The 7911-nt window shown below is 44.7% G+C and overlaps 2 non-coding genes across 2 annotated transcripts; one reads left to right on the top strand and one right to left on the bottom strand.

Moving 5' to 3' along the window:
• Positions 1–489: 489 nt before the first annotated feature.
• TRNAS-GCU lies at positions 490–571 on the bottom strand. Its single transcript has one exon. It is a non-coding gene; the product is annotated as a tRNA-Ser (tRNA).
• A 435-nt stretch (positions 572–1006) lies between these two features.
• On the top strand, positions 1007–1078 carry TRNAE-CUC. The gene has a single exon. It is a non-coding gene; the product is annotated as a tRNA-Glu (tRNA).
• The last annotated feature ends 6833 nt before the right edge of the window (positions 1079–7911 follow it).

The raw sequence follows: 7911 nt of genomic DNA, 5'->3' as shown, positions 1-7911 counted from the left end.
ATGCCCTGGAACAAACAGATTAATTGCCTTCCCTTCCCTTTTCTGACCAAACAGAGCACTTTCAGTCTTCCTTTCTTAATGCTGACGAAGAAAAGAAATGCAAATCATCTCACACTGGCGAGTCTCAGATTCGAACTCTGACTGCTGCAGCCTCGACACAGAGTGCTGGACATGAAGCAGTCGTGGCAAATCACCCAGCGGTTGAAGCCTGTGTTTTCATACTTGATACTTTCCTTGGGAAAGGACAGGGAAAAAATAAAGCTTATCTTACTCACTTTGAGACTAGAAAAGAAATATGTGCTTCTTACCCTGCTCGTGCTTACTGCATGTGCTTGACTAGTGTCCCTTTCTCTTTTGGTTCACGACTTTTATGTTTTTTCAGACTCGGTTCCATGGGTCAGAGAAAGCCTAGAATACACTGCCTTCAGAGCCCAAGGAGTAAGGCACCAGTTTTAAGTAAAAGGCACTACTGAGAACAGCATCAAACACCGACGAGAGTGGGATTCGAACCCACGCATGCAGAGCACAATGGATTAGCAGTCCATCGCCTTAACCACTCGGCCATCTCGCCTGTAATGAATAGGGTGCTTTTCCTCTCTGAGGGTGATGCTGTTGACACCCAAGACAGGACGAGCCAGAGCAGGTGAGTTGTTGAAGTGCTTAGGTCTCAGCACAGAGATGCTGGTATTGCAGCAGTTGCCTTTTGTGCCTCTCTTTCAGTGACTGTGCCAGTTAGCCAAATCGCACCACACCCTGGACAAGTAGTGCTGCTGGCACAGTACACATCAGAGCCTAAGAAGGGTAACGCTGCTCAAGTCTATGAAAATCCCTACAGTGTAGCAGAGTGCGACCCCATTCTTTCTTCCATGGCTAAATCCTCTCAAGCTTAATGTGCAGATTAAATGAGTTTTCACTTTTTCCTGAGACTTCTAATGCTATTGCTAAATTGCTCTGACTAGCAGCATGACAAGACAAGAGAGCTCCGTGAGTGTACCTAACAGGGGAGTCCCTGGTGGTCTAGTGGTTAGGATTCGGCGCTCTCACCGCCGCGGCCCGGGTTCGATTCCCGGTCAGGGAAGCTTCAATGAACTTTTTTTGCTGCTGTCAGTCAGGCCCGCATATGCTGCATTGTATCAGAGTTCAACTGCTGCCCTCGACTGCAGACCGCATGGTTAGAGCAGACAGTTAGGCAGCTAGCCTTCACATTATAGCTGGGCAATAGCTTTCTGCACTTCTACTACTACTCTCTACACTGTGAAAACAGGATTTAACCTAACATTATGGATGGTCAGTCTCCCTCCAGTTCTCCCACCAGCCTGATTGACATGGGTATCCTGAGGCAGTGTAGCAACTGCGTCATGTACACTGACAACCCTCTACTCCTAAATCAGCCAAGTACAATTTGTGAGAGATGCATCTACACTAAGAATCTGGAATCCTTGCTCTCTCACGCACAGAACAGTAACACTGAATGGGTTGTCAGCTGACATACTACACCTCTTACGCAAACCATGCACTCAACACTTAAACCATCATACGTGGAAGTACTCACCAGAAACCTACCTAAACACCAGAGGCCTTCCAAACACAAAGATGCTACACCTAACATAACACCTACAGTACTCAATACACATAAAAACACAAGCACCAGTGTCTCACCAAATAAGCCCCTATGGCAAAGCACATCTAAACCAAATTGTTTAGTCATAGGTCACCCATTGTGAGGCACACAGATGTCCCAGTCACCAGGCTGGACAAGAAGGTTACAGTCAGCTGTCTTATCGGGTGCCAGGATCCATCAGATTACACATGCACTCAAGTCTGTCAACAGCAAGTACCGTTATGACTCCGTCATAGTTCATGTTGGTGTGAATGACTTGAGACGTACCTCACTGGACTATATGAAGAGAGACATGATTGAGCTCTATGAATGTGTGTCCCAGGCAGGTATGTCCCTAGCCTTGAGCAGCATTCTACCTTCACCTAAGACGATACCACAATATAAACAAAAAATGATTGACCTCAACAATTGTCTTAGTTTCTGGTGTCATTCTCAGGGGATCCAGTTCCTGTCAGCCAGGGATGACATGGTTGATAGACTATGCTGCTTTGCCAGAGATAGTCTTCACTGTCACCTCTTGGCTTTTGGTTACTGGCTAAGGCACTTGCCTCCCCCACACTGCCTTTTTTAGGCAAAGCCTGAAGAGCAAAACTTTCCGACGTGAGAATATCACTCACAAATAAATTAAAGGTTATGCTGCTAAACGCTAGGAGTTTAAATCAGAAACTACACTCTCTGGAAGCACTCCTCTCCCTGGAGAATGTTGATGTCTGTACAGTCACAGAAACTTGGTTCAGGGCTGCAGAGAGTACCCCGGCCTTGCAAGGCTACAGTGCCTTCCACACTTTCAGACTGCAAAATGAATGTGTGAGAACCAAAGGAGGAGGAGTACCTAGCTTCATCAACGATAAGTACACCTTTACCAGAAAGGCTCATCCAGACTGCTACACTTTGCTCTGAAGGAAAGGTTAGTTTGCTTTTATTTGTTGTATTTTGTATTCCTTTATTGCCTTTTTATATTTTGAATACTGTGGTTTGTTTTCTTTATCTTGTGTTTTGCTTGCATTCAGCTTTAACTGCATATTAAAACTTCAAAAGAGTCCACAGCTCCATCTGTTCTGTGAGGCAGAATTTTGAAATTTTTTCCCACCCTGTCGTAATTTGTCTTTTTAAATACCACTGTTTTTTCTAGTTTCCTCCCTCTTATGTTAATCTGACCATATATCTCATTTCCTCTCTGCTTTCACTGGCTTGTGTGAGTAATCACAAAATCATCATATTTGAAATCCCTCCCCTTCAGCTATTTAAATTTATTGGCCATCCTACTGTATTCCATAGTGCCAAAATACAAAAGAGACCACCCCTTTCAATGCATCTTGCTGTTTTAAAAATAGTAACTCTCCACTAAACCTTAACTTTTTAAACAGGTAAAACTTAAGTTACCTACTTTCACATCTAGCTTCTCTAGTGCCCACTGCAGTGTGCATTTTTTTTCATCTTACCTTTAAGCATCCCTGTGACTAGCACTTGCTCTAATACCTGCTGGAAAGCACTAGGAAGCCTTAAACTGATACAAGCACTGAACTCTCCTTGTTAATAAGAAGAAATTAATCGTAGACACTAAACAGCCTATAATTGCAAGCACCTTGCTAAAGTAAGGGAAAATAGCTCCTGTACTTTTAAAAAAAAAAAAAAAAAAAGCACCAAACCTGGCATGTCCAAGGGTCAGCTTCCAGTGATTTCCCCTGTCCACCTGGTGAATCTGGGCATACTGGAGCAATGCAACAATTGCCTCATGTATACAGACAACCCTTTCCTCCTACCACCCAACACTATAACCTGTGAGGGATGCACTTACATAGCCAAAATGGAAGCAAAGTTCTCTCCACCCAAAATTGTGCTAGACAGTCAAGAGGAGAAGGTTAACACCCACACCAAACCTCAAGCAACACATAACCCTTCTAAACCCACACCACCAACACCCACATATAGCAACACTAAATCCACATATGCAGAGGCCCCTAACTGTAACATGCCCAAGCAACAAGGACCTCTGAAGCTGAAACGCAAACAAACACCAGTCACAACCAAAGTGTCACATAGCTCACAACACCAGTGTGCCACCCAGCAACAGCCCCTAAGGCAAGACAACGTACCTAATACTTTAGTCATAGGTGACTCTATAGTCCAGCACACTGATGTCCCACTCACCAGGTTGAACAAGGGGAAAATTACAGTCAGCTGCCTGTCGGGTGCCAGGATCAGCCACATAACGCATGCACTCAAGTCACTCCACAACAAGTACAAATATGACTCTGTCATTGTCCATGTTGGAGTGAATGACTTGAGACGTACCTCCCTGGACTACATTAAAAGAGACATGGAAGAGCTCTCGGATCATGTGGTCCAGGCAGGTATGACCCTAGCCCTGAGTAGCATCCTGCCTTCGACCAGAATGATACCACAATATAAGGACAAAATGATTGACTTCAACAATTGGCTAAGCTTCTGGTGTCATTCAAAGGGGATCCAGTATCCGTCTGCCTGGGATGACATGATCGACAGACCACGATGCTTTGCCAGAGATGGTCTGCACCTGTCGCCCTTGGGATTCAGGTTACTGGCTAAGGCTCTTGCCACCCCTATAGTACCTTTTTTAGGCAAACTTCAAAGGACACAACCACCACCGTAACAGGTAAAAGCATGCAAAATCTGAAGGTAATGCTATTCCATGCTAGAAGTCTAAACCTCAAAATGCACTCTCTCGAGGCACTCCTAAAAATGGAGAACATTGATATCTGTGCAGTAACTGAGACCTGGTTCAAGGCTCCAGAGAGCACCCCTGCAATACCAGGCTATAACTCTTACCACACTTTTCGTCCACCATATCAGGACCTAAACACTGAAGGTGGAGGAGTGTCAGTATTCACCAAGGATATTCACACCACCAGGCTAGTTGCCCAACACAATGCATCTGAAATTCTCCAGGTGCAACTAACACTAGGTAAGACTGCAATCCAAATTGTAGCTTGCTACAGATCCCCCACCATGCCCCGAGATTCTCACTACACCTTTCTAAACATACTGGAAAATATTAAGATAGAACCAAAAACCCTAATACTGGGTGATTTTAACTACCCTGCCATTAAATGGGAAAACTACTCGTGTACCAACACCTTTGCCCAACGGTTCTTGGAATTCATAAATTCTAATGCCCTGGATCAATTAATCCATAGTCCCACCAGGGGCTCCAATATCCTAGACCTGGTCATTACCAACATGGGAAATCGATGCTCCACACCTATGGTCACCCCCTCGTTAGTCAGGTCTGACCATAAGCTAATCACCCTTAACATCCACATCCCACCCCCACCTCCCTGTAAGGAAACCTTCATAAAAAACTTCTCCAAAGCCAACTTCATGCTACTCAAGTCAGAAGTGACAAACTTCATGACACCCATGCAGACGGGAACTGAAAGTTCAACTGCTGAATCCTACACTAAGGCACTGTACGAGCACATCCACTCATGCATGAATCGTGCCATCCCAAATAGAACCAAGATGCTCTCATCCAAAAAAAGGAAGCCAATCTGGTGGTCCTCTGCCATAAACAAACTTTACAACAAAAGGAAGAAACTTTTGCAGAAAAGAGGAAAATCCCAGGATGCAAAAAACTCCCTTACCAGCCTCAGTAAGAAACTGAAATCATAAAATCCTCCAAAGCTAGTTACTAAAATAAAATTGCCAAAAATTCCAAAGACAACCACAAGGCATTCTATAACTATGTCAAGAATCTAAATGTCAATGCTCAGATCTGCTCTGAGCTAAAACAGAATGGCATTAAATATACTGATCCCAAGGATATTGCCAATATCCTGGCAGATCGATTCAGTGCCAACTTCACCCCCCTATCACCCCCTAAATGACCCATCTCAATACCGGAATATTGCCAAATTCCGGTAATAATGGCCACACAGGTAAAAAACACACTCTCCAAAGCTAAGAATACAGCATCCATGGGACCAGATGACATTCCGTGCTGTGTATTACATGCACCACTCCTAAGTGTCATGTTTAATCATAGCTTCACCTCTGGTTTTGTGCCTACTGAGTGGCGCAGCACTACAGTTATCCCACGCCACAAGGGGGGATCCACATTGGATCCCGGAAACTACCGTCCCATCAGTCTGATGAGCCTTATCTGCAAGGCCATGGAGCGTATTACAGTGGAACTTATAAACAAAGACATTGGCAACCTTCAAACACTGGACCACACCCAGTTTGGGTTCGTGAAGGGCCGTTCTTGTCTTCTGAACCTGATTGACTTCTTCGAATCAGTCTCTAGAGCCATGGACAAGGGCAAGGTGGTTCACACAGCCTATCTAGACCTTGCCAATGCCTTTGACACCATCCCCCACTCTGGAATCATAGATAAACTTACTAAGCTGGGCATTAATCCATATGTCACCCAATGGGTTGCTAACTGGCTTACTGATAGAACCCAGACTGTAAAAGTAGCCGACTCCAAATCCAGCTCCAGACAAGTGACAAGTGGAGTACCTCGGGGTTCAGTCCTGGGACTGCTCTTGTTTGGCATCTACTTCTCTGAAGTACACGCCAACACTAAGGGACTCTGGCTAACAAAGTTCGCAGATGACAGCAAACTGGGAGCCATTACTGAATCCCAAAATGATGTGGATACTCTACAAAAGTGCTTTACAGAAGCAGATGCTTGGTGCCAGAGCCATGGGCTCAAGCTCAATGTCAAGAAATGTATAGTTATCCCCTTTGGGAAAAGGCATGTACCCATGAATTACCATATAGGTGGCAGTACACTAAACACCAAAAGTGTGATAAGAGACTTGGGGACACAGGTGGACAGTGGTCTCACCTTCGATAACCACATTACCACAACAGTCAGAAAATTCTTCTATGTGGGCATACCTCATTACTAAGGACTTTTCATCCAGAAAAAGGGAGGTCATTGTCCCACTGTAATCATCCCTCATTAGACCCGTTATAGAATACAATGCCTCATTTGGTATGTACTTCTCAAGTCATCTGCAACAACTGGAAAGGCCACAGAAATATCTCACTAAAAGAATCACAGGCCTAAAGCAGATGCCCTACGCTGACTGCTTTAAAAAACTCCAGCTATACTCTGTTGAATATCATCTACTCAGAGGCGATCTCTGCTTAACATACAAGGCCATGTCAAACCCAGAGCTGTTGGACATGCTACACTTAAAGAAATCCCATTCCCTCAGAGCCACACACTCCAGGAATCTAAACCTTGTCATCACAATAAACAAAACATGCTGGAGGGATAGGTTCCTGACCCAGAGACTCCCTAGACTCTGGAATAGATTGCCCATACATGTCAAGCAGAGTGCCTCTTTGGCCATCTTCAAAAGGAACCTTGACGATTCGATGGGAGAAAGGAAATTCACCCCGGGGATCACGTCAGTCGCCATGCTAGACAGGGTCCAGGGAAGTAAATAGTGTGGGAAGAAATAGCCAGGGAATTGTTATGGCTATGCTTGCCTAGGCCCTAGGGCTGATAGCCTAGTACCAACCTATGAACCTATGAACGTCTAGACTGGTTAGACAGGAAAACTCCATGGAGTTACTCCAAGTTCAACTAACTGTGGGTTAGACCCCCCCCTTCCAGTCATCGCTAGCTATAGGCCCCCTTCAATGATCCAAGATACCCACGCTGCTTATTTGGACCTGCTCGAATCAATCAGATTACAACCAAACACGCTAGTCATGGGTGATTTTAACTATCCCTCCATTGACTGGGAAACGTATACGAGTACCAACATGCTCACACAAATATTCCTTGACTTTGTTAACACTAATGCCCTGAAACAAACACATTAATCACCTTCCCTTCCCTTTTCTGACCAAACAGAGCACTTTCAGTCTTCCTTTCTTAATGCTGATGAAGAAAAGAAATGCAAATCATCTCACACTGGCGAGTCTCAGATCTGAACTCTGACTGCTACGGCCTCAACACAGAGTGCTGGACATGAAGCAGTCGTGGCAAATCACCCAGCGGTTGAAGCTTGTGTTTTCATACTTGATACTTTCCTTGGGAAAGGATGGGGGAAAAAATAAAGCTTATCTTACTCACTTTGAGACTAGAAAAGAAAAATGTGCTTCTTACCCTGCTCGTGCTTACTGCATGTGCTTGACTAGTGTCCCTTTCTCTTTTGGTTCACGACTTTTATGTTTTTTCAGACTCGGTTCCATGGGCCAGAGAAAGCCTAGAATACACTGCCTTCAGAGCCCAAGGAGTAAGGCACAAGTTTTAAGTAAAAGGCACTACTGAGAACAGCATCAAACAC

Source organism: Protopterus annectens, chromosome 2.part2 (genome assembly GCF_019279795.1).
Source record: "Protopterus annectens isolate FY-2018-M chromosome 2.part2, PAN1.0, whole genome shotgun sequence".
Lineage (NCBI taxonomy): Eukaryota > Metazoa > Chordata > Ceratodontiformes > Protopteridae > Protopterus > Protopterus annectens.
This window is presented reverse-complemented; position numbering and strand designations above follow the sequence as displayed.